The 25,927-nt window shown below is 43.8% G+C and overlaps 1 long non-coding RNA gene across 1 annotated transcript; it reads left to right on the forward strand.

Annotated features, from left to right (window-relative positions):
* Nucleotides 1-646: 646 nt before the first annotated feature.
* LOC119939709 lies at nt 647-19,506 on the forward strand. The gene is made up of 4 exons (XR_005454692.1): nt 647-729; nt 5,051-5,112; nt 8,149-8,432; nt 18,869-19,506. It is a non-coding gene; the product is annotated as an uncharacterized LOC119939709 (long non-coding RNA).
* Nucleotides 19,507-25,927: the final 6,421 nt, after the last annotated feature.

Raw genomic sequence — 25,927 nt, forward strand, 5'->3', positions numbered from 1 at the left:
CAGTTCATTAGCAGACTGCAAATCAACCCCTTCAATCAGGTGAAGGATGATTAGTTAGGGGTGCCCTGATACTCCGATACTCCCTGAAACGTCACACAATTCACAGCCCTGTCTTATATACCACATCTGACTATGGGCTTGAGAACCTCTGTCACTTGACCTAAAATCCCTCAACTCATTTGTTTACTCATTCATTCAATCAGTCAGTAGTATTTCTTGAGTGTTTACTTTGTGCCAGCTCTGTCCTAAGTGCTTACTCAACCATGTTTTAGGAAGGGCCATTCACCTCCTGGAAGGGATCAGTTTATTTCCAGAACAGACGGTGATTTGCCCTGAGAATGACCATTGTTTTCCCTTTCAATCATTATGCCCCAGTGCCAGCTCACCATCAGACTAGAAAATCAATGTGACCATTCAGTTTCAGCTTCTCAGCCTGGCCTCAGTCACCAGGATTACCAGCCGAAAGTGTATTTCAGTGGCCTGAATTATCCAGATAGATTGCGTGTGTAAATCCAACGATGATCTCAGAAAAATCCAAGGAGGTTCACACTGCCCCAAGTGAGTCATAATGGCCTAAATGACTGCATAATTGAAAAACAGCTTTTTTTTCCTTTTAGAATCTCTGACCCCTTAGACTCATTCCTAACCACCAAGTCCCTCTTCAGTGTCTCTCCCTTCTTCTTGCCAGACTCCCAAATGAATTCCATGTCCCTCGTCCCTCTTCCTCTGGTAAGTTCAGCTGAATATCTTCATTGTGGGCAGGGAATGTGTCTGTTTATTGTTAAGGAGAGAATTGAAGGAGAGGAATTTGAGACTGCAGGTGTAGACAACTCGCTCAAGGACTTTAGAGAGGATGGTATCTCCCTCCTACTTAGACTGTGAGCGTGGGGCTCACAGTCTAAGTAAGAGGGTGACTGATGATTAATTCCATTTTACATTTGAGGAAACTGAGGCCCAGACAAGTGAAATGACTTGCCCAAGGTCACACAACAAGCAATTGGAAGATACAGGGTTAGAACCCAAGTCCTCTGACTCTCAGGCCCGAGCTCTTTCCACTAGGCCACACTGCTTTATACTGAGGTAGAGTTGGGATAATCAGCTCGGACACAGTCGCACATGAAGTTTACACCTCAAAACTCATTGACCAAAGTAAAGGTCACATTGAGAACTGGATTTTCTGGCTGAAAGAATGTAGTGCTAGTAGAACATTTCCAATTCCCCTAACAAGAGTCGGGAGCCCCAAACTCATAATTTGCTGATGAACATGGACAGGAAAAACATTTCTGGAACAGTAATGACTACAAAGAATAGGAGGATCTGAGTGCTTAATTTTCATCCTGAAGCATGTTTTCCAAGAATTTCACCCAATCCAGCAGAACATCCATTTTCCATTTTGGAATCATCATCATCATCATCATTATCACTGCTATTTAATTTTTAAAGCGCACTTGTTGGGAGTGAAATGAATTCTTGGTGAAGACAACACAAGCAGGGCATTCCTTCCCTGCCCCTTCGGAATTCATGTCCTGTGTTAGTAATCTCTGGATTTCAGAGGTGTAGTAAAGCTATTGATGAAGTTGGCAACACGGTGGATGTCTGACATGAATTTGTCCAATTAAAATGGATGGTTTATAATGAGCTCCATGTGCCCCTTCAGCTTTGTCAAACTCTGGGACCCTCCAGACTGTAAGCTCGTTGTGGGCAGGGAATGTGTCTGTGGATTGTTATATTGTGCTCTCCCAAGAGCTTAGTATAGTGCTCTGCATACAGTAAGCTCTAAATGAATATGTTTGACTGACTGATTGACTGGCATTTAGTCTGTTGCAGTATTTTTTTAAAAACATGGTTCTCGTTAAGCGCTTTCACTACATGTCAAGCACTTCTGTAAGCACTGAGGGAGACATAAGTTAATCAGGTCAGATACAGTTCCTCACATTCTAAAATGTGAAAAAATGCTAAATGTGAAAACTATTCTAAAATGTGAAAAACGCTGCTGGAAAAGCAGCGTGGCTCGGGAAAGAGCCCAGGCTTGGGAGCCAGAGGTCATGGGTTCTAATCCTGCTCTGCCACTTGTCAGCTGGGTGACTTTGGGCAAGTCACTTCACTTCTCTGTGCCTCAGTATCCTCATCTGTAAAATGGGGATTAAGACTGGGAGCCCCATGTGGGACAACCTGATCACCTTGTATCCCCCCAGTGCTTAGAACAGTGCTTTGCACATAGTAAGCTCTTAACAAATGCCATCATTATTATTCTAAGTAGGAGACAGAACAGGTACTGAATCCCTATTTTACAGTTGAGGAAATTGAGGCACAGAGAAGGGAAGTGACTTGTCCAAGGTCGCACAGCAGACTTGAGGCAGAGCGGGGAATTGAACGCAGGTCCTTCTGACTCTCAGGCTCCAGCCACTAGACCGCACTGCTCCTCTACCGATGAACAATGGACATGTTCATCGTTCTACTGAGTCTTGACTGTTGTGATGACTTTTACTTTATGGCAATACAACCTAAGGGTATCTTCCTTAAAAATTCTGATTTTGGCAGAACTTCTCGATCGTTCTTGTGCAATGGGTGGAAGACCACGCAACCGATCAGGATGCTGGATCTGATCTCTGTTTATGCTACTTCCATGCCGGTTGACCGGAAAACGAAAATATGCTAGACTGTAAGAGTCAAAAGGCTTGGAATAATCCTACCAAAACCCTGCCTCGCAGGGATTGCCAAGGTCCTCTCAAGGGGTGGATGTCAGCCATGTTCAGATTAGGAGGGAGTCTAGTCGAATACCCCATTTGGCTTCCATGGGCAGGTGGTGGCAAGTTCCTGGAAATGAAGTCTTGTAGAGACAAGCAGGTAAGAAGCCTGTCCATCACAGCAGGAGGCCCTTACAACCAGCAGATATTATCACTAACTCTGGAATAGTCACCCAATTAGGTAGAGGGTATAAATAGCTGGGAAACAGGTGAGAGACCCACTGCCTGGCTCCAAGGAGTTCTTTTGTGTTGTTCATCTCCCATCAGGGGAAAAAAAGGTACCTTCTTTTTTGGATGTCAATATATTCTTCTCTTTGTCGCTCTGTAGATAGGTGGGCAGTGAGGTTTGTTATAGGACATTCTGGTGAGCAAAACGTCTCTCGTAGGAGTTGAACACGGGTGGAGGTATGGGGGGAGGGGACAGTGGGCAGTTTGGGGAGGTGACCACCTGCTCCTCTGTCATGGTCACAGAGTCCCAATCCCTGTCAGCAAAGCTCAGAGACCCTCTGTTTCTGAGGTGACCCCCGCTCGGGACCCCATTGATCCCTCATACCCCAAGACACTAGAATAAAAGCTCGTTTACTGCTCTAAAGTCTACGTCTCCTGGACCTGCCTCTGGGTGTCCGTGGATTGAATCGCCTAGGTATTGAGTGATGCTTTTACAGCTTACATGGCACCTTCCAACTGGACAGCCCAATTTCCAGCCAGGATTGATTCTGAGCACTCCAGACTCCCACCACTTCCCCCATTGGGACCTGGAAAGGAAATGCAACAACTTATTTATTTATTTATTTGTACATATTTATTCTATTTATTTTATTTTGTTAATATGTTTTGTTTTGTTCTCTGTCTCGCCCTTCTAGACTGTGAGCCCACTATTGGGTAGGGACCGTCTCTATATGTTCATTCATTCATTCAATCGTATTTATTGAGTGCTTACTGTGTGCAGAGCACTGTACTAAGTGCTTGGGAAGTACAAGTTGGCAACATACAGAGACGGTCCCTACCCAACGGTGGGCTCACAGTCTAGAAGGGGGCTCACAGCCAACTTGTACTTCCCAAATGCTTGGTACAATGCTCTGCACACAGTAAGCACTCAATAAATACGATTGAATGAAAAAATGAATGAACTCAGGAGAAAGGGAAATGATCCAGGACTTTAGATCAGGGGGAATCCACAAAGATCCTTGGGTGTATCCCCGTGGCACCATTGCATCATGGTACAATATTCTTTAGCAACTCAATGGTAAACCTGTCCGTTGCTTCCAGGTGGGTCAAGGGATGTCCACTGGTCTTCAGTACCATAAATAGCCACTCTAATCCAAGGGCTTTATGACTTTTCAGGCTCCTTGAGGGCAGTGATCAGGTCTTCTTACTCTATTGTACTCTCAAACTTTTAGTACAGTACTTTGCATAGAGTAATAATAATAATATTCATTAAGCTCTCACTATGTACCAAGGACTGAGTATTAAGCACTGGAAGAGATGCAAGGTAATCAGTTTGGAACCAGCCCCTGTCCCACATGGGGCTGACAGTCTCAGTAGGAGGGAATACTCAGTTAAGCCATGAGAAGCAGCAAAGCCTAGTGGAAAGAGCACAGACTTGGGAGACAGAGGACCTAGGTTCTAATCCCAGCTCTGTCTGCCACTTGAGCAAATCACTTCACTTCTCTGTGCCTCAGTTACCTCATCTGTAAAATGGAGATGGAGACCATGAGCCCTATGTAATAATAACAATAATAATAATAATGGCATTTATTAAGCGCTTACTATGTGCAAAGCACTGTCCTAAGTGCTGGGGAGGTTACAAGGGGATCAGGTTGTCCCACGGGGAGCTCACAGTGTTAATCCCCATTTTACAGATGAGGTAACTGAGGCACAGAGAAGTTAAGTAATAATAATAATAATAATAATGATTGCATTTATTAAGCACTTACTATGTGCAAAGCACTGTTCTAAGCACTGGGGACTTGCCCAAAGTCACACAGCTGGCAATTGGCGGAGTAGGGATTGGAACCTATGACCTCTGACTCCAAAGCCCGGGCTCTTTCCATTGAGCCACACTGCTTCTCTATGTGGGAAAGGAACTGTGTCTGACACAGTTATCTTGCCTCTGTCCCAGTGCTCAATGCAGTGCCTGGCACATAGTAAGTGCTTAACAAATGCCATTAGTATCAAGTGCTCAATCAGTAACTTTAATTGATTAATTGATCAATTCAGTGATCAAATTGAGGGATTCAATAAAATTGGGTAAATATTATGCCAGCTCAACTCTTTTTTTCCCATTCCTTGTCTTCTGATAGATACCCACAAAATGAAGCTCCTTCTTTGGGCCTGCCTCGTGTGCATTGTTTTGGCCAAGAACGTAAGTCATGGAGCAGAGAGAAAATCTTAACAGCAACTCTGGCTTTTGTAGAGATGCTGTTACATGCAGATTGTGGCTCCAAGGGAATAAAGAATTAAATTTACAAAAGCCCCTGAAACCAGAGTCTATCCAGAAGATCATCTTCCCTGGTATTTCTGGAAACCTATGTCATTGTATTCCCTGGATTTTTTTCCAAATTAATCCTCTCCCTGAGGCCAGAGAGCAATAGACCAAAGATTATTCCTTCAGGCCAGGAGAAAACCCCAAGCTCCCTGTTCCAGCTGTGAATTACAATCCACAGTCTTTCGTACTGGGATCATCTCATCCAGACCTGGATTTCAAGCAATCTTTCCCTCAGAGTGTCCAGTGTGACACAGCCCACAGTGGAGTGACATCCCCGCACCCCCTGACACACACACACAACCAGAACAGGGCTTGTAGCTGCTCCAGATAACAGCCCTGTATGCTCACCGTGAAGGCTCCTGCGGACTCCCGTGCCAGTTATTTGCCTCTGAACCAAATGGATTGAATGAAGTCACAGCTTCCTCTCACTCTGATGAAGAACGAAGGAGAAAAAGTTATCTCTCCCCAAAGGAGGCCAGGCAATGGGGCTGCAAAGACACCCCCTTCAGTCTCCCCAGACCCCCACTCAATCACACAGACCAAAACCAGGCTTTGAGGAAATGGCAAGGCCGCTAATGGTTTTCAGGGAAGATGGACTTTGCAGTTTAGAAGGGGGATAGAATTAGAAGACATGATCCCTGCCCTCAAAGAGCTTACGATATAGCACAGAAGGCAGGCAGTAAAATAAATGATAGACAAAATGAAGAATGAAAAGGAGATATAGATAAGATGTAGTATTCAAGTACTAATGAAAGATATGTACAGAAATACCAAAGTGCTTAGAACCGTGCTCTGCACAAAGTGCTCAAAAAATATCATCGAATGATTGATCATTCGTGCAAAACCCCAACTGTCCACTGAATAGTGTACATCATTACGATTTTAGGACCTGGATTATTCAGTTCCTTATGTCATTCACCCCCTTGGCTTCAGAGATCCAGCCCATTCTGGTTCCTGAAGCAAATTCACATTTGAAAAGCAAACTTGTCGTTCTTTCTCTTTGCTTTAGAAGAAACATTCTTCCTCCAGTGAAGAAGCCATTATCATTTTATCTTCCAATCCCATGAAATGTGTTTTAAATATTTAAAATAGATGACCTTCCTTTCATAAGCATTTTCTTCACCTTTTAAGAATACCAATATCCCCAAATCATTAATTTCCTTTTGATAGCTTAAGAAATGGTCTAAAAATGATGATTTCTTATACAGATTAAATTTTCTCTAAAAAATGGTGATTATGGTATTTAAGTGGGAAAACAGTTTTCCTGTTGTGTGTCGTGTCCTGTTCTAAGCACTGGGGTAGATACAACTTAATCAGGTCAAACACAGTCCCTGTCCCAGGAGGAAAAACAGGATGAAATCCTCAACACAGTTGAGAAAACTGAGGCCCAGAGAAGTCAAGTAGGTTGCCCAAGTTCACATAGCAGGCAAAGTGGCCTCCCTGGCCTCTCTTCCTCCCTTCAAGGCCCTACTGAGAGCTCACCTCCTCCAGGAGGCCTTCCTAGACTGAGCCCCTTCCTTTCTCTCCCCCTCATCCCCCTCTCCATCCCCCCATCTTACCTCCTTCCCTTCCCCACAGCACCTGTATATATGTATATATGTTTGTACATATTTGTTACTCTATTTATTTACTTATTTATTTTACTTGTACATATCTATTCTATTTATTTTATTTTGTTAGTATGTTTGGTTATGTTCTCTGTCTCCCCCTTTTAGACTGTGAGCCCACTGTTGGGTAGGGACTGTCTCTATGTGTTGCCAACTTGTACTTCCCAAGCGCTTACTACAGTGCTCTGCACACAGTAAGCACTCAATAAATACAATTGATGATGATGATGATGATGAAGTGGCAGAGAAGGGATTAGAATTCAGGTCGCCTAACTCCCAGGCCTGTGCTATTTCCATTAGACCATGGAAGCAGAATAGCCTAATGGAAAGAACATAATATTTCCCTTCCCTTGGCTTGACTCAGCATGTTATACTATCAGCCTTGAACTCAGCCATCGCTACTGCCTTCCCCAGCGTTTTTCCTTGGCCTAGCCCCTTCTTTATGCTTCAGGGAAGCTGAATTCTACTCAGAAATGATGCCCACCTTCAGAGGAACCTGGGAAGAGAATCAGTGGTTCTGGAATAAGTGGAGAAGAGGAGACAGTAACAAGTTCCTGTAGGAAGATTAGGGTGTCCATTCATGATCTTGAAGAGAACCATCGAGGAGAAATCAAACAGTGATAATTGAGAAAAGCTGAAACTGGTAAATTCAAACCCAGAATCCTGGACTGGATGGTGGTTTACCTTTATCTGATTCAGATTGGCACTTCTCATTTTTTGGGGGAGGTAGCATGGCCTAGCAGAAAGGACACAGAACTGGGAGTCAGGAGACCCAGTTTCTAATCTCTGCTCTGCCACATGCCTGGTGGGCAACCCTGGATAAGTCACTTAACATATCCATGACTCAGTTTCCTCATCTGTAAATTGGGGTTAAGATACCTGTTTTCCCTCACTTTTGGACCTCTAGCCCCATGGGAAAAAGGGATTTTGTCCAAGCCAATTATCTTGTACTGACCCCAGTGCTTAATACAGTGAATGGCACCTAGTAAGCACCTTACAAATGCCACCATTCTTATCATTATATTCTCCCAGTACTGCTAGATCACTTTTCTCTAGGTCTGGGAGAATATAATGATAAGAATGGTGGTGTTGGTTCTGTTGAGTTTCCTTTGAATTCTGGCTCCAAATATTGATCACGGCAATGAACGGAACCCTGAGAGACAGAATCTTTTTACAAATAGGCCGTGTTCATCAGCAATTGGAATTATGCATTGAGGTCTGTGCTCGTGTCCACATAGAATGATAAGAGCAGGGGAGTTGTGGTAAAAGTCATATTTCATCATTGTTCTATTGGCTTTTCCCTTAGGACCATGGCCACAGACGACCACCACCACCACCGGGGCCTTCTGGATCGCATCATAAACCCCCCTTCCATCCTAGGCCCCCTGTCCAGCGGTTCCCCCTCCCCCTCCACTGCCCCCTGCCCCTCCGACTCCCCCTGCCCCCCCAGAACCCCCTGCCATCCCAGGACTCGGGGCATCCCCTGCCCCTCCAGCCCCTGGAATGCACCCACTAGACCCAGCACCAAACGTACCCCCCACTAATCCAGCCCCAGCAGCCCCCACAGCATAGTGACGTTACCATGGTTGGGTAAGTGGCATCTCCATAAAAGAAAACTAATAATGATAATAATCATATTCATTAAGTGCTTCCTATGTGCCAGGCACTGTTCTAAGTGCTGAGGTAGATATAATAATAATGATAATGGCATTTATTAAGCCCTTACTATGTGCAAAGAACCATTCTAAGCGCTGGGGAGGTTACAAAGTGATCAGGTTGTCCCACGGGGGGCTCACAGTCTTCATCCTCATTTTTACAGATGAGGTAACTGAGGCACAGAGACGTTAAATGACTTGCCCAAAGCCACACAGCTGACAATTGGCAGAGCGGGGGTTTGAACCCATGACCTCTGACTCCAAAGCCTGTACTGTTTCCACTGAGCCACGCTAGATATGAGATCATCGTGTTGGACATAGTCCCTGTCCCACATAAGGCTCACAGTCATAATCCCCATTTTACAGACGAGGGGACTGAGGCACAGAGAAGTTAAATGACTTGCCCAAAGTTGCACAGCAGACAAGTGGTGGAGCTGGAATTAAAACCCAGTCCTTCTGACATCCGGGCCTCTATCCACTAGACCACACTGGGGGAACTTCTCAGGCACACGTGGGATCCTGGGTTGAAGCAATGACGGAAGTTGCATCAGTTCCTGCTGCGCAGGATTATTCTGAAACCCTCTCCATTCGGCAAGGAATTCCTGAAACTGCCTCCAATCTTCTCCCCCGTGCAGAGACAACCTAACCCCCACCAAAACCCCAGGGAAGGTGAAATGCTTTAAACTCCTCCAAAGAATGGGAAGGTCCATGAATAGAAGGAATGTGTCTGTTATATTGTTTTGAACTCTCCCACACATCTAGTACAGTGCTCTGCCCACAGTAAGCTCTCAATAAATAGGATTGATGATTGATTGATGGCAGATTTTCCTGCTATCACGGAGATTAAGGCCAGTCATGGTAGATTTGTCCCCGGGGGAGAGGGGAAAAAATGAGGGCAGGAGCAGGGTGGCCCTTCTTGAGGTGTTGGGGACCAGGGACTGAGCCCAGTGACTTTCATATACTGCAGCACTCCAAATGCACACCTAGATACCTTGCACCTGACTGCATTCACAAAAAAACAAAGACAGAAATGACAGGAAAATTCCACTCGTGAACACAAACTGCACGGAGAACCATGAAAGATGAACGATTTCTAACCTTTGTCTCCAATTCTGCTACTGAAAATAGTTAGCAACTAACACATCCCCGGCCACGAAAGGGACAAAGGAAAAAGGCTTTTTATCCCTTTAAAACAATAACTTAACACTTTCTTCTTTTTCTTCACAAATAAAGCTGGAAAACCTGCTTTGTCATTAAAATTTTACACTTTGGTGGCTTTTGAGTAAATCCTCTCTGCTTCCATACGCTGGCTTTGCGTGTCTGTTTCTTCTCACAGCAATCACTGGTTGAAGAGAGGCTTTGAATTTCACAAACCCAGAGTAGAAAACATAAATATAAATATGGACAAGGATTCTGCAGATTTCCTGGTCCACATGTCTTCCTTCAGGCAAAAATGTGCCTAAGCCTTTGGAGACAGCTGATCTCAGTCTAGGACTCAGAAGCAAACCACCATCTCAGAGAACACTAAATCCCTCAAATCATTTCCTCAACTTATTCTCCTTTTTTCATCAATTGATTACCATCCAGAAAGGAGTTGGCATCCTGCAATTACTGAGCCAACAGTTGAGATCAGCTACTATTCCAATATGAAATGCTAGAAAACAAAACTCAGCAATCCAACAGAGTGCAAAAAGCCACAGCTTGGATCGTGAACGGCATTTTCCAAAATACTGAGTTATTCGTTCAGTGAAAAGAATATGTTGAGCTGGTGACATGGTAACAAATACCACAAAAATATTGAGGATGTCGATGAGAAATATAATTCTCGGCTTCAAAAATATGTATCAGAGAGACTTGAGAAATAAAAAGCTGTTATTTCTAGTAGGGATTTTTTTCTTGGGCATTTTAATAAGAGTAATGAAATCTCCTTGAGGACATAAATCCTGTTTATAAATCAATCAATCAGTCAGTCAGAGTCTACTAAATATATTATGTTCTAAGCACCCGGTACAGTGCTCTGCACACAGAACTCAATAGAGACCATTGACATATTGATTGATAACCTTGTTAATTGTGCATCTACTGAGTCCAGTGAGAGATATAAGTTCCCGGCACACAGGAGGCTAACATTTTAAACAGGGAAACGGGCAGAGAAATGCAACTGATCTCACACGAAGTTGCACGAGCCCTTCAGCAAGCAACAGTCCAACGCTGTCCCTCATTCATTCATTCATTCAATCGTATTTATTGAGCGCTTAATGTGTGCAGAGCACTGTACTAAGCACTTGGGAAGTCCAAGTTGGCAACATATAGAGACAGTCCCTACCCAACAGCGGGCTCACAGTCTAGAAGGGGGAGACAGAGAACAAAGCAAAACATAGTAACAGAATAAAATAAATAGAATATAAAATAAATAGAATTAGTCTTCGGAGACTTTCAGGAACTGTTGGCATCAAATTAAACCTTCTGTTGGTTGCTTGAAGGACTTGTGTCATTTTCAACTTCAACCTGCTTATCAGGTAAAGTCCTTCAACAGGACCCAGACCCGATAATCGGTCTCCAGATGTCAGCACCTCATGGACTGACTAATTGGTTTAAACTTTGTAGTCACTGGCCTAGCCAAGAGGCCAGGCTGGGGACAAGGGAAGAGGGCCATTTTGGGATCCACGCTCCTCCCCAGCTCCCTTACTTCTGCAATGACTCAGTTTCCCCTTCCCCACCTCCCCATCTGTCCTATAGAGCAGCTGAGGGGGTGCAACACCCCTGAGGTCCCCTGCACCGGATTACCTTAAATCTTCTGCAGTGCTTAGTAGGCCTAGGAGGAGATGTGATTTTAGACTGAGCGTTCCAACTTGTACTTCCCAAGCGCTTAGTACAGTGCTCTGCACACAGTAAGCGCTCAATAAATACAATTGATTGATTGATTGATTGATTAGTAGGAGTTTGAAGATAGGGAGAATGACTATCTGTAAGATATGAAGGGGTTTGGAATTCCAGGACGTAGGCAACGGGTTGGTGGCAAGATTAGAAGAGTAAAGTGTGCCCTGTGGGGTGGAGAAGCACCATGGCTCAGTGGAAAGATCCCGGGCTTGGGAGCCAGAGGTCATGGGTTCAAATCCCAGCTCCGCCAATTGTCAGCTGTGTGACTTTGGGCAAGTCGTTTAACTTCTCTGTGCCTCGGTTACCTCATCTGTAAAATGGGGATGAAGACTGTGAGCCCCACGTGGGACAACCTGATTACCTTGTATCCTCCCCAGTGCTGAGAACAGTGCTTTGCACATAGTAAGTGCTTAACAAATGCATGGGGAAGCAGTGTGGCTCAGTGGAAAGAGCCTGGGCTTTGGAGTCAGAGGTCATGGGTTTGAATTCCGGCTCCACCACATGTCTGCTGTGTGACCTTGGGCAAGTCATTTAACTTCTCTGAGCCTCAGTTACCTCATCTGTAAAGTGAGGGTTAAGACTGTGAGCCCCCCGTGGGACAACTTGATCACCTTGTATCTCCCCCCAGCGCTTAGAACAGTGCTCTGCACATAGTAAGCGCTTAACAAATGCCATCATTATTATTATTATTAACAAACGCCATCATTATTATTATTGTCACTAGTAGGAGATCAGAGCGATAAGGTAGGAGGGGGAGAGCTGCTTGACTACCTTATAGCTTAGTACAGTGCTCTGCACACAGTAAGCACTCAATAAATATGATTGATTGATTGATTATAGCCGACGGTGAGGAGTTTCTGTTTGATGTGGCGATGGATGGAGGTTTTTGAGGACTAGGTAGGCGTAGATAGAATATTTTTCTTTAGTAAAATGATCTGGACAGCAGCGTGAAGTATTGGCTGGAGTGGGGAGAGATAGGAGGCAGGATGGTCAGTGAGGAGGCTGATGCAGTAGTAAAAGCGGGATATGATTAGAGTTTGGATCAACGTGGTAGTTTTTTTGGATGAAGAGAAAGGGGCAGAGTCGAGAGCTGTTGTAAAAGTAGAACTGACGGTATTTGGTGACAAACTGAGTATGTGGGTTAAAAGGTAGAGATGAGGAGGAGGAGGAGGAGGAGCAGCAGCAGTAGAAATAGTTCTAATAATAGTATTTATTTTAATGAGAGTAATTAGTTAGCTCTGAGTGCAGCAAACCACAGGCACTATGTGGAAGCAGTGTGTTCTTGTGGAAAGAGTCCAGGTCTGGGAGTCAATGGACCTGAGTTCTAATCCCGGTTCCACTGCTCATTTGTTCTCTGCTCTTGGGCAAGTCACTTTCCATCTCTGTACCTCAGTTACCTTGTCTGTAAAATGGGAATTAGCTCCTACTCCCTCCTAGTTAGACTGTGAGCAGCGTGGCTCAGTGGAAAGAGCCCGGGCTTTGAAGTCAGAGGTCATGGGTTCAAATCCCGGCTCCGCCCCTTGTCAGCTATGTGACTTAGGGCAAGTCACTTCACTTCTCTGGGCCTCAGGTACCTCATCTGTAAAATGGGGATTAAGATTGTGAGTCTCACACAGGACAACCTGGTCACCTTGTATCCTCCCCAGCGCTTAAAGCAGTGCTTTGCACATAGTAAGAGCTTAACAAATACCAAAATTATTATTATTATTATTATTATTATTATATGGACAGGAAGTGATTATCTTGTATCTTGGCACATAGTAAGCACTTAACAAGTAACATAATCATTATCAATATTATTATCCCTCTAGACTGTAAACTCATTCCCATAGACTGTAAGCTTGTTGTGGTGAGGAATGTGTCTGTTTACTATTGTATTGTTCTCTCCCAAGCGCTTAGTACAGTGCCCTGTACACAGTAAGTGCTCCCGGAAGGTGATTGAATGAAAGAATGAATTATTAGGTTCTTTGGAAAGTACCACAGAAAAGGCATGTTCCCTACTCCCAAGGAGCTCACACTTTTATGGACGAGACAGACAAAACTATTTACAAATAGTGAAAGCAGTGGGAAGAACAGGATAAGATAGAGAGTAGAATGAACTTGTCTGGGTGAATAATCATCTTGTTCATTCAATTATTTATTCTGAATTACTCGTTTTTCTTCCTGACCTACTGGTTCCATATACGTATCCACCAGTGTCAGGGTGAGTATAAATCCATGTTTTGATTGGCTCTTGGGTGCTGAAGTATCTCTCAAGGGGGTCTGGAGGGAATTTCAGCTTGCTCCCCCAACACTGCAGACTTGCGACAAGAAACAATCGGCGAATCAGTCGACCGATGGCAGTTATTCAGTGCTTATTGTGGGTAGAACACTGTACTAAGCACTTGGGAGAGTATAATACAATAGAGTTGGTAGATATGATCCCTCAAAGAGATCACAGTCTATGGGTGGGGAAGGGCAGACATTAAAATAAATTATATATAGGGGAAATAGAAGAATATAAACAGCTGTGGAAGCATGGGGAAATAGATTGAGCATGTGGTGTTTGGTGGGGAGAGAGAGTTGAGGGCTTCTATCTTCTTTGACTTTAAAGTTCTCTCTCTCAGCACCTGCTCAAGTTGAGCAAGGCATTGCATCAACCGATCTGGGTTTATTTTGGGTGAACGGAGCTTACCTTAATGCTGCCCTGCAGCCCATGTCTCTGTTTCCTCTGGCTCTTTTCCTCCTTTGTAACTTGCTTTGTCTATGTGTGCTTTGGAGGGTCTCGTCCTCCTCACTAAATGTTAAACGTTACCTCCTGTCTTTGTTTTGGCAAATGGCAGTTTATCGGTGCCCGGGCGATGTGGCTAGTGGAAAGAACGCAAGGTTGGGAGAGGGACAACCTAGGTTCTAAACCCATCTCTGGCGTGTGACCTTGGGCAAGTGCTGGGAACACAGTAAGGGCTTAAATCCCACAATCGTCATCATCATCATCATCACTTAACCTCTCTGAACCGGTTTCCTCATCTGTAAAATGGGGATAAGATCCCCCCTCTCTTCCTATGGCTTAGATTGGGAGCTCTATGTGGGTCACGGGCTGATGAAGGATGAAGGACTTACATAAATGGGGAGGGATTGTCTCTATCTGTTGCTGGATTGTCCTTTCCAAGTGCTTAGTTCAGTGCTCTGCACACAGTAAGTGCTCAATCAATACAATTGAAAGAATGAATAAATAGAACAGCGCTTGGCACATAGTAAACTTTTAAGAAATAGCACCTGCGTGGCTTATTGGAAAGAGAATGGGCTTTGGAGTCACAGGTCATGGGTTTGAATCGTGGCTCCACCACATGTCTGCTGTGTGACCTTGGGCAAGTCACTTAACTTCTCTGAGCCTCAGTTCCCTCATCTGTAAAATGGGGATGAAGACTGTGAGCCCCACGTGGGACAACCTGATCACCTTATATCCCCCCAGCGCTTAGAACAGTGCTTTGCACATAGTAAGTGCTTAACAAATGCCATCATCATTATTATTATTATTCAGCACTTAAAACAGTGCTTTACACATTGTAAGCACTTTATAAATGCCATTATTATTATTATTATTATTAAATATGATTAATCAAGAGTCTAAGGCAGAGGCAGATTCATAGTTCCATGTGACCATAGCTGAAGCCCCTCATGCTGAAACCTACACTTCCTTTCTAAATTTCTGCAGCATAAGCTCATTGCAGGCGGGGAACATGTCTGTGATATTGCTATATTGTACTCTCCCAGGTGCTTAGTATAGTGCTCTGCATTCAGTAAGTGCTCAAAAAATATCATAGATAGATTGACTGGCATCTCTGGCATAATAATAACGATGGAATTTATTAAGCACTTACTATGTGCAAAGCACTGTTCTAAGCACTGGGGAGGTTACAAGGTGATCAGGTTGCCCCACGGGGGGCTCACAGTCTTCATCCCCGATGAGGTAACTGAGGCACAGAGAAGTTAAGTGACGAGTCCAAAGTCACACAGCTGACAATTGGAGGAGCCAGGACTTGAACTCATGACCTCTGACTCCAAAGCCCGGGCTCTTTCCACTGAGCCACACTGCCTCTGTAGATAACCTCACCTTGAGGCTCTTGTTCATAGTCTTTGCACATCAGTACAGAAGTGGAGAGAAACTTCTCCCTACCTTTCCTGACCTCACTCCTACCCCAAGCACGCCAGACCCCTTCTCAGGGCCCCAACCCCTTCAGCCCAGCATCAGATGGCTGTACGACACCCCTCCCTAGCCAGTGAAACATTTGTCCCTTGGGGACAAAAAGAAGAGTAGCTTAAAAAAGAATGCCTTGACAACAGAGTCTTCTAGACTGTGAGCCCACGGTTGGGTAGGGACCATCTCTATATGTTGCCAACTTGTACTTCCCAAGCACTTAGTACAGTGCTCTGCACACAGAAAGCGCTCAATAAATACGATTGAGTGAATGAATAAACAGAGATAGACTGTGTTTCAAGGAAACACATCTTCAGTTGCGAGTTCCGGGGGGAGCGGGAACTGTGTCCAATCTCATTATATTGAATCTAGGTTTAACACATAGTAAGTGCTTAATACATATCCTATTTGGACTGTGAGCCCCATGTGGGACAGGGACTGTGTCCAATCTGATAAACTTGTATCTAGCCCAGGACTTAGAATAGTGCATGAAAGGTAGTAATCACTTAACAAATACCATTATAAAAAAACAAACAAACCAGTGAACTTTAAGAGCACGTAATGCAGAAGGGAGTGTCAGTCACATGTCCCATCTTTTCAACCACCTTCACCTGCGCACTGATAGGATTTCACCATTTGCAACTCTCTCTCTCTCTCTCTTCTCTCTCTTCTCTTTCTCTTTCTCTCTTCTCTCTCTCTCTCTCTTTTCATTTCTTTCTCTCATCCTCTCTTTATTTCTGACTTTCTCCCCCACTCCCTCTCCTTCTCTCTCTCTTCCTTTTCCATCATCTCTGTCTCCCTGTCTGTTACATTAACCTACATATAACTATATTCAGATAAATATATGCTAGATAGATAGATTCGTTCAATTGTATTTATTGAGCACTTACTGTCTGCAGAGCACTGTACACTTGGGAAGTGCAAGTCGGCGATAGATAGATAGATAGATAGATAGATAGATAGATAGATGATAGAGATAGATATAGATGAGATAGATAGATAGATAGATAGATAGATAGATAGATAGATAGACAGACAATCAGACAGACAGACAGACAGTCAGACAGACAGACAGACAGATAGATAGATATGGTCTCCCTTGGCTGAGCATTGAAAATCAAAATACAGGACATAAAGACATGCAGTGTCGTATCCATACTGGATGGTGGAAAAATAGATTAAAACCAGGTTGTCTGGTATAAAAGCAAATAACCATCCTACCATGGATCCTGGGTTCCAATATGACAGAAATCCAATATGATGAAAGGACTCAGAGCTCCTGGTCAATGTCCTCATCATGAGGTTTTACACACACACATACTCCATGGTTCATCTCCTTGCTCACCTTTTAATCCTTGATTTTAGACACCCAGATGTCAGCCCTCCAGCCGTGAATCCCTTTGCACACTCATTCATTTTGTTCTCCCTCCATCCTCATGGTAGACAGGTGGCCGCTCTCCCTAAATCCTTAACTTTTTTAAAATTCCACCTCCTCCAACAAGTCTTCCCCAATCCATCTCCAACACCCTGAGTCCTAAAAACCCACTGGCCTAGTCTAACACTTACAAACTTAATTATACCCACCCCCTGCCCTTATATATATATATATATATATATATATATATATCCTCAATTATTTATTTTGCTCACTCTAATTGGAATTTTTTTAATGTTTATCTCCCGCTATAGATTGTAAGCTCCTTGCGGGCAGGAATCCCATTCTTCAATCTGTACTTCCCAAATGCCTAATACAGTGCATTGCACTAAATGGGCAGTTAGTAAATACTTCTACTACGACTAATAATAATAATGATGATATTTGTCAAGCTAAACCTAAAACCATCCAATTCCCTTAGCAGGCATGTTGTCACTGGGCAGAAAAGAGACTTCTTCGGCAAGTGTGACTAGCTACTTCCTGAGTTTGGGGTAAATAAGGTATCATTCTTCCAAATGGATTATCAGGCTTTCCTTACCAGTGTTCTGGTTCCATCAAGTAGCAGCATGGCCTAGTGGATACAGTGGGCCTCGGAGGCAGAATGTCATGGGTTCTAATCCTGGCTCAGCCACGTGTCTGCTGTGTGACCATGGGGAAGTCTCTTCCCTTCTCTGGGCCTCATTTATCTCATCTTTAAAATGGGGATTGGGACTGTGAGCCCCACGTGGGGCAGGGACTGTGTCCAACCTGATTTGCTTGTTTGCTTGTTTGATTGTGTCCACCCTGGTGCTTAATACACTGGCTGGTAAATAGTAAGTGCTTAACAAACACCATTATTATTATTGTTATTATTAAGTACTTGCAGTTTCTAGGACTGGAGCTTTATGGGATAAAGGTGTGGCCTAGTGAATAGAGCACCGGCCTAGGAGTCAGAAGGACCTGGGTTCTAATCCTACCCTGCCAGTTGTCTGCTGTGTGACCTTGGGCAAGTCACTTCACTTCCTCTGTGGCTCTATTACCTCATCTGTAAAATGGGGGAAAAGACTGTAAGCCCCTTGTGGGACAGGGACTATTTCCATCCCAATCCACCCCAGTGCTTAGTATCGTGCCTGAAACTTGGTAAGTCCTTAACAAAACAAATTCATTATTACTATTATTATTATTAATGTGGGAGGGGCTAGCCACCACCACCACAACAAAAAGTCAAGAATGTTTGCAGGGAGGTTAGGGAGGAGGAAATAAAGTTTTCCTGAACCTGCAAGTTGCAAGGAAAGTCAGTTAGTGTTGAAAATTTTCTGTTACACTGGGCGATGCAGTGTGTACCATACTCCTCATCTCCAGTATCTCCAACATGCTCATTCATTCATTCAATCGTATTTGTTGAGCGCTTACTGTGTGCAGAGCACTGTACTAAGCGCTTGGAAAGTAAGTCGGCAACATATAGAGATGGTCCCTACCCAACAACGGGCTCGCAGTCTAGAAGGGGGAGGCAGACAACAAAACAAAACATGTGGACAGGTGTCAAGTCATCAGTGTCAAGTCCTCACCTCCAGATTAGAAGCAGCACGGCATAGTGGCTACAGCCTGGGCCCTGGAGTCTGAAGGTCAAGGATTCTAATCCCGGCTCCACCACTTGTCTTCTGTGTGACCTTGGGCAAGTCACTTAACTTCTCTGGGCCTTAGTTACCTCCTCTGGAAAACAGGGATTGAGGCTGTGAGCCCCACATGGGACAGGGACTGAGTCCAACTCTATTTGCGTGTATCCACCCCCAGCGCTTAGTAGAGTGTTCTGGCACATAGTAAGCACTTAATAAATGTCATTATTATTATTATCATCATCATCATTTTAACCAGCGATCTTTGACCAACAATGTGCCAGGTACAATTGCAGACAGAAGAGGGCGCTGTTTCAGCACATGCGGTACTAAAAGAGCCACAAGGAAGATGGAAATAAATTGCTCTGAACGTTTCACCTCCATGGATGCTCTACTGCAGCACTTGTAGATGATAACACCTTTCTAACACAATTAAACGCTCAAATTTATCCTCCACATGCGGTACTAAAAGAGCCACAAGGAAGATGGAAGTAAATTGCTCTGAAAGTTTCACCTCCATGGATGCTCTACTGCAGCACTTGTAGATGATAGCACCTTTGTAGCACAATTAAATGCTCAAATTTATCTCCGCATGCGGTATTAAAAAAGCCACAAGGAAGATGGAAGTAAATTGCTCTGAAAGTTTCACCTCCATGGATGCTCTACTGCAGTACTTGTAGATGATAACACCTTTCTAACACAATTAAGCGCTCAAATTTATCCTCCACATGCGGTACTAAAAGAGCCACAAGGAAGATGGAAGTAAATTGCTCTGAAAGTTTCACCTCCATGGATGCTCTACTGCAGCACTTGTAGATGATAACACCTTTCTAACACAATTAAACGCTCAAATTTATCCTCCACATGCGGTACTTAAAGAGCCACAAGGAAAATGGAAGTAAATTGCTCAGAAGGTTTCACCTCCATGGATGCTCTACTGCAGCACTTGTAGATGATAACACCTTTCTAACACAATTAAATGCTCAAATTTATCCTCCACCTTTAAAATTTGTGTTTTATTTTTTGTTTGCTTGTTTTCACTCCCCAACAGTGAGTATGCAAAGGGTTCCTTCATTTCTTTAGGAATCCTAGAAAAATTTTGGTACTCTTAACACGAGACTCCTCTCCTGCAGTTCTTTCTCCATGCTTCCAGGATCTGCTCTTTTCTTTCCACCCTAAAAGCCGCGACGCTGGTCCAGGCACTTGCCCTCTCACAGCTTAACTACTGAGAAGCAGCGTGGCTCAGTGGAAAAAGCCCGGGCTTTGGAGTCAGAGGTCAGGGGTTCAAATCCCGGCTCCGTCACTTGTCAGCTGTGTGACTTTGGGCACCCACTTCACTTCTCTGGGCTTCAGTTACCTCATCTGTAAAATGGGGATTAAGACTGTGAGCCTGCTGTGGGACAACCTGATCACCTTGTAACCTCCCCAGCCCTGAGAACAGTGCTCTGCACATAGTAAGTGCTTAATAAATGCCATTATTGCTATTACTATGTCAGCCTCCTCACTGATCTCTCTTGCCTCCCAGTCTCTCCCTTCTCCAGTCCATACATCACTCCGCTGCCCTGATCAGTTTTCTAAAACATCATTCTCTCCATGTCTCCTCATGTCTCAAAAACCTCCAGTTTCCCCAGTTCTTTTCTGCACCAAGCAGAAACTCCTGACCATCAGCTTTGAGGTCTTTCTTCCTTCTGTTTATACACTCTTCTCCCTCTATATTCTACCTTGCTTGCTCACTATTATTATTATTATTCACACACAAAAACTAAACTGCCCCTTGTTCGCTGACATTGCTGTTTGCATCTCCTGGTTGGTCTATCAGCCCTGAAGAGTAACATGCTTTTTATGATAAACCACAAACTAAACAGCCTAAGAAAACGGTTTCATTTCTCTTGATCTTCGCAACAGACCACGTGTAATCTCCTTTGGATTAAAACTAACCAGAAGTTCTCCATTATGACTGCAATTGCCAGGTTATATACAATCACACAGGGTATTGTCCAGGCCCAAACAGGTTGAGGGTTCAAAGTCATAGAGATAGAAATGACAAAACTCTGTAAATCCTATAACTCACCTGCTTGCGGAACAACAAAAATGTGCTAGACACGGCTGAGTGAAAAGGAAAATCCTACTTCAGCTTTGCTGAGTTCCTTTTGCTAAAGAATGCCAAGCAGTTCCCATAAATGGCTTATTTTGTTTGGGTTTTTTTCATGGCATTTGTTGTGTGCTTACTACATGCCAGGCAGTGACCTAAGCACTGGGGTAGATACAAGATAAGCATGTTGGACACAGTTCATGTCCCAAATGGGGCTCGCAGTCTTAATCCCCAGTTTATAGATGAGGGAAATGAGGCATAGAGAAGTGGAATGACTTGCCCAAAGCGACACAGCAGGTAAGTGGCAGAGCCAGGACTAGAAGCCAGGTCCTCTAACTCCCAGCCTGTGCTCTTTCCACTAGGCCATGCTGCTTTTCAAATGGCTTCCTGTGTCACCGTGTGGAATCCTCTTGAGGAGAAGTCGGGATATTCCCCTTTCACAGATGTGATAAGGGAGACACAAGAGGGATTCAGAGCTTCGTTCAACATTTACACTGAGACCCAGCATCTTACTTCTCAATTGGTTCCCTGGTGCAGGCACTATCACCACAATGCGCCACCAATTGATCTGAGTCCTTGCACCCCTCCATCATCAATCGTATTTATTGAGCGCTTACTATGTGCAGAGCACTGTACTAAGCGCTTGGGAAGTACAAATTGGCAACATATAGAGATAGTCCCTACCCAACAGTGGGCTCACAGTCTGTAAACTCATTATGGACAGGGAACTTGTCTGCTAAATTTCTTGTAATAATAATAATAATGGTATTTGTTAAGTGCTTACTATGTGCAAAGCACTGTTCTAAGCCCTGGGGGGATACAAGGTGATCAGGTTGTCCCATGGGGGGCTCACGGTCTTCATCCCCATTTTACACATGAGGTAACTGAGGCACAGAGAAGTGAAGTGACTTGCCCAAAGTCACACAGCTGACAGGTGGCGGATTCGGGATTTGAACCCCGACCTCTGACTCCAAAGCCCGGGCTCTTTCCACTGAGCCATGCTGCTTCTTGTACTCTCCATAGGGCTAAGAACAGTGCTCTGCATGTAGTAAGCACTCAATAAATACCATTGACTGATTGATTGATACCAGTAGTCCTTTGAATTTTACGTGGGAGAGACAAATGATCATTACTATAATTAACAATAATAATAATATTTGCGAAGCACTTCCTATGGGCTACGCACTGTACTAAGTGCTGGGGAAGATAACAAGGTAACCAGTTTAGAAACACAGAGCTCACAATTTAAAGGGGAAGGGAGGAGAGGTCATTTATCCTCATTTAGTAGATGCAGAAACTGAGGCACAGAGAAGTTATGTAACTTGCCCAAGGTCACACAGCCAGCAAGTGGCAGAACCAAGAGTAGAATCCAGATCGTCTGATACCTGATACCTGAGGCCCGCACTCTTTCGGCTAAGTCACGTTGCTTCCCTTTCAGTATTGAAGAGTGGTATTCTCTCCTTCTCTTTCAGAAAAGGAAGTTCTATTAGTTCTAGTAGATTGTGAAACATTCTAAGAAAAGACATTATTAGAACTCCATTCCTTGGGAAAAGTGTGAACTCCTGATTGGGAGTGGGTTGCGTGGACAGGGGACTGGCTTAGGTCTCTAATTACTGGTAGATAAAGGTTGACTGAGATGGAGAACTACCATAATTTGAACATCAAATTGTGGTCAAGAAAGTATGCTGAATTTTGACAAATTGATTTTCCAATTTTCTTTCCAGCGGTAGCTATTTACTCTTGGGCCTGACCAGTGCTGATCTTCTGCCATTTCAGCCTCTGGTACAGAGAGTCTTAGAAAGTCTTCGAGGGGGAGATTTTCTTCTGATATTTCATTCCTCTGTCATAGTAAGCAAACTGACTCCGATATTTTGGCTGAAGCCAGAACATTTGGACAGCTTTTGCTTATCTCTTGGTGAATGATGGGGCAAATGGAAAGGAAATGGTGACGTATCATCCCCACAAAGGAATAAAACAGGGGCTGAGGCTGTGCGGGATTTAGCTTGGTATATAAGATTGAATTGTTCAAAGTTCCCCATCAGTGAGGTGGAAATAACTTCTGGATTTGAATAGGGAGTCAATAGCTGTGCGGGATTTAGCTTGGTATATAAGATTGAATTGTTCAAAGTTCCCCATCAGTGAGGTGGAAATAACTTCTGGATTTGAATAGGGAGTCAATATCATCTTGCTCACCATCTTTCTGCTGTCTGAAACTCCTGCCCTCTTCAAATCCACCATCTGCATGATTCACCTCATCCGGGAGGCATATAATAATAAGAAGAAGAAGAAGAAGAAGAAGAAGAAGAAGAAGAAGAAGAAGAAGAAGAAGAAGAATGGCATTTGTTAAGCGCTTACTATGTGCAAAGCACTGTTTTGTTAAGTGCTTACTATGTGCAAAGCACTGTTCTAAGCGCTGGGGTAGATACAAGGTAATCAGGTTGTCCCACGTGGGGCTCACAGACTTAATCCCCATTTTACAGATGAGGGAACTGAGGCTCAGGGAAGTGAAGTGTGCGCTCTGCACAGTAAGCGCTCAATAAATATGATTGATTGATTGAAGTGAGGGCCTCAGTTCCCTCATCTGGAAAATGGGGGTTAAGACTGGGAGCCCCCCGTGGCACAACCTGATCACCTTGTAACCTCCCCTGCGCTTAGAACAGTGCTTTGCACATAGTAAGCGCTTAATAAATGCTATAAAAAAACCCACTTTACACACTTTGTTCCTCTAATTCCAACCTCCTCACGGTACCTCACTCTCATCTTTCACTCCCCTACTCCTTGCCCACATCCTCCTTCCAATCCGAAACTTCTTCCCCAGCGTTGCTTAGTGGAAAGAACCCGGGCTTGGGAGTCAGAGGACATGAGTTCTAATCCCAGCTCTGCCACTCGCCTGCTGTGTGACCTTGGGCAAGCCACTTCACTTCTCTGGGCCTCAGTAGCCTCATCTGTAAAATGGGGTTTAAGACTGTGAGCCCCACGTGGGATGACCTGATTATTGTGTAACTACCCCGGTGATTAGAAAACAGTGCTTGGCACATAGTAAGCACTTAAATACCATAATCATTATTATTATTATTATTATTATTATTATCTATTAGACCACCAAATTCCCTATCTTTAAAGGACTACCAAAATAATATCTCTCCTGAGATTCTTTCCCTAACCAAGTCCTCATTCCCCTGGCTTAGCCCTCCCTATTTGGTCACTTTATACACTTGAGTCTGTTCCCCTTAAGAAGTCTGATACTCACTCCTCCCAAAGCCCCACAGTACTTATATACAGATATATCTGTAATTCAGTTTTACGTCTGTCTCTCCCTCTATCTGTAAATTCCTTACAGGCAGGGATTGTGTCCACCTACACTATTGTATCGTACTTCCCCAAGCGCTTAGTACACAAGAAGTGCTCAATAAATAACCAGTGATTGATTGAAATACACCCCTTTTTGCTATGTGTTCTCATTACACGATTTGGATAGAACATGATGGAATAATTTGGGAATTCTCTTCTGGGCTTGACAAGATCCACAGTTTGGCATAATTTGACACCTCAATTTATTTAATCCTGTGAGATTATAATTCTTTGAAGGCAGGGACCTTGTCTATGTACTGTACTTGCTCAAGTGTATAACGTGGTGCTCCGCATTCAGTATTCATTCATTCAGTCATATTTATTGAGCGCTTATGGTGTGCAGAGCACTGATGCTCAATCAGTGGATGGTATGTACTGAGCATTTACTGTGTCTAGAGCACTATACTAAGTGCTTGGAAGAGTTCATTACAATAGAGTTGGTAGTCACAATCCTTGCCCACAGGGAGCTTTCATCCTACAGGGGAAGACAGACATTGAAAAAATTACAGGTGGGGAAATGGGAAAGTACAAAGGATGTCTACATAGAGAAGTAGCGTGGCTCAGTGGAAAGAGCCCGGGCTTGGGAGTCAGAGGTTGTGGGTTCTAATCCCAGCTTCACCACTTATCAGCTGTGTGATTTTGGACAAGTCACTTGACTTCTCTGCGCCTCAGTGACCTCATCTGAAAAATGGGGATTCAGACTGTGAGCCCATTGTGGGACAACCTGATGGCCTTGTATCCCCCCCGGCACTTAGAACAGTGTTTGGCACATAGTAAGTGCTTAACAAATACCATTATTATTATTATTATTATTACATAAGCATTAGTGATCAATTGAAGGTGAAAGAAAAAGTGTTTGAGCATTTGGCACGGGTCAAGATATGCAGTTGTTCTGTATCAACCTTACTGTACTCTCCTAAATTGTCCTTGGTGATTCTCTGTTCTCTGTTTGACTTAACAGCCCTTTTTGTTTCTTAATGGCATTTATTAAGCACTTACTATGTGCAAAGCACTGTTCTAAGCCCTGGGAAGGTTACAAGGTGATCAGGTTGTCCCACAGGGGGGCTTAAAGTCTTAATCCCCATTTTACAGATGTGGTAACTGAGGCACAGAGAAGTTAGCCCTGATTTCTTCTTCTCGTCATTTCATTTTCGTAGGGTGCCATTAATCAGTTGATTTCTTCTCTTTCTGTAGCCCTGCAACAGCCACAACGTGTTAGCCCGTTGCTGGGTAGAGACCGTCTCTATATGTTGCCGACTTGTACTTCCCAAGCGCTTAGTACAGTGCTCTGCACACAGTAAGTGCTCAATAAACATGATTGAATGAATGAATGAATGTTTCAGCTGCCCGAACTTCCTCTCATTCCATTTGCAGCTCTAGATCTCTTTAAAGGATGATTTCCAAATTCAGCACCTAATCCAGGAAAGGTTAAGGTGATCCAGGGAACTCACAAAGTTCAGCAAGAGCCCTTCCAACATCAGCCACCTCAAGAAAATTATTAAGACCTTCACCAAGTAAGACTTGCTTTTTAATTATGTTTGAGTGGAAATGCTAAATCAGGGTCAATGGGAATCACTGGTATTATTATTATTGTGGTTCACTGCTGCTCATCATAGAAGATGCCCCATTAGATTGTAAGCTCCTTTGGGGCAGGAAATGTGTCATATTTCTACTGTACTTTCCCAAGACGCAGCACACTGCATTGCACACAGTGAAAGCTCAATAAATGTGCTTTATTATTACTGACACTCTTCTAAAGCCAAGATCTTTGTCTCTTTCCTGACACAAAAAAATCTTCAATCCATACTAGCAGACCAGAGACACAAGATGAAGGAGTTTTAGAAGTGTGGTGCAGCTGTGTTCTGGGATATATGGCAGAAAAGAAATAGTACAGTGCTCT

The sequence above is a fragment of the Tachyglossus aculeatus genome, chromosome 17 (assembly GCF_015852505.1).
Source record: "Tachyglossus aculeatus isolate mTacAcu1 chromosome 17, mTacAcu1.pri, whole genome shotgun sequence".
NCBI classification, from domain to species: domain Eukaryota; kingdom Metazoa; phylum Chordata; class Mammalia; order Monotremata; family Tachyglossidae; genus Tachyglossus; species Tachyglossus aculeatus.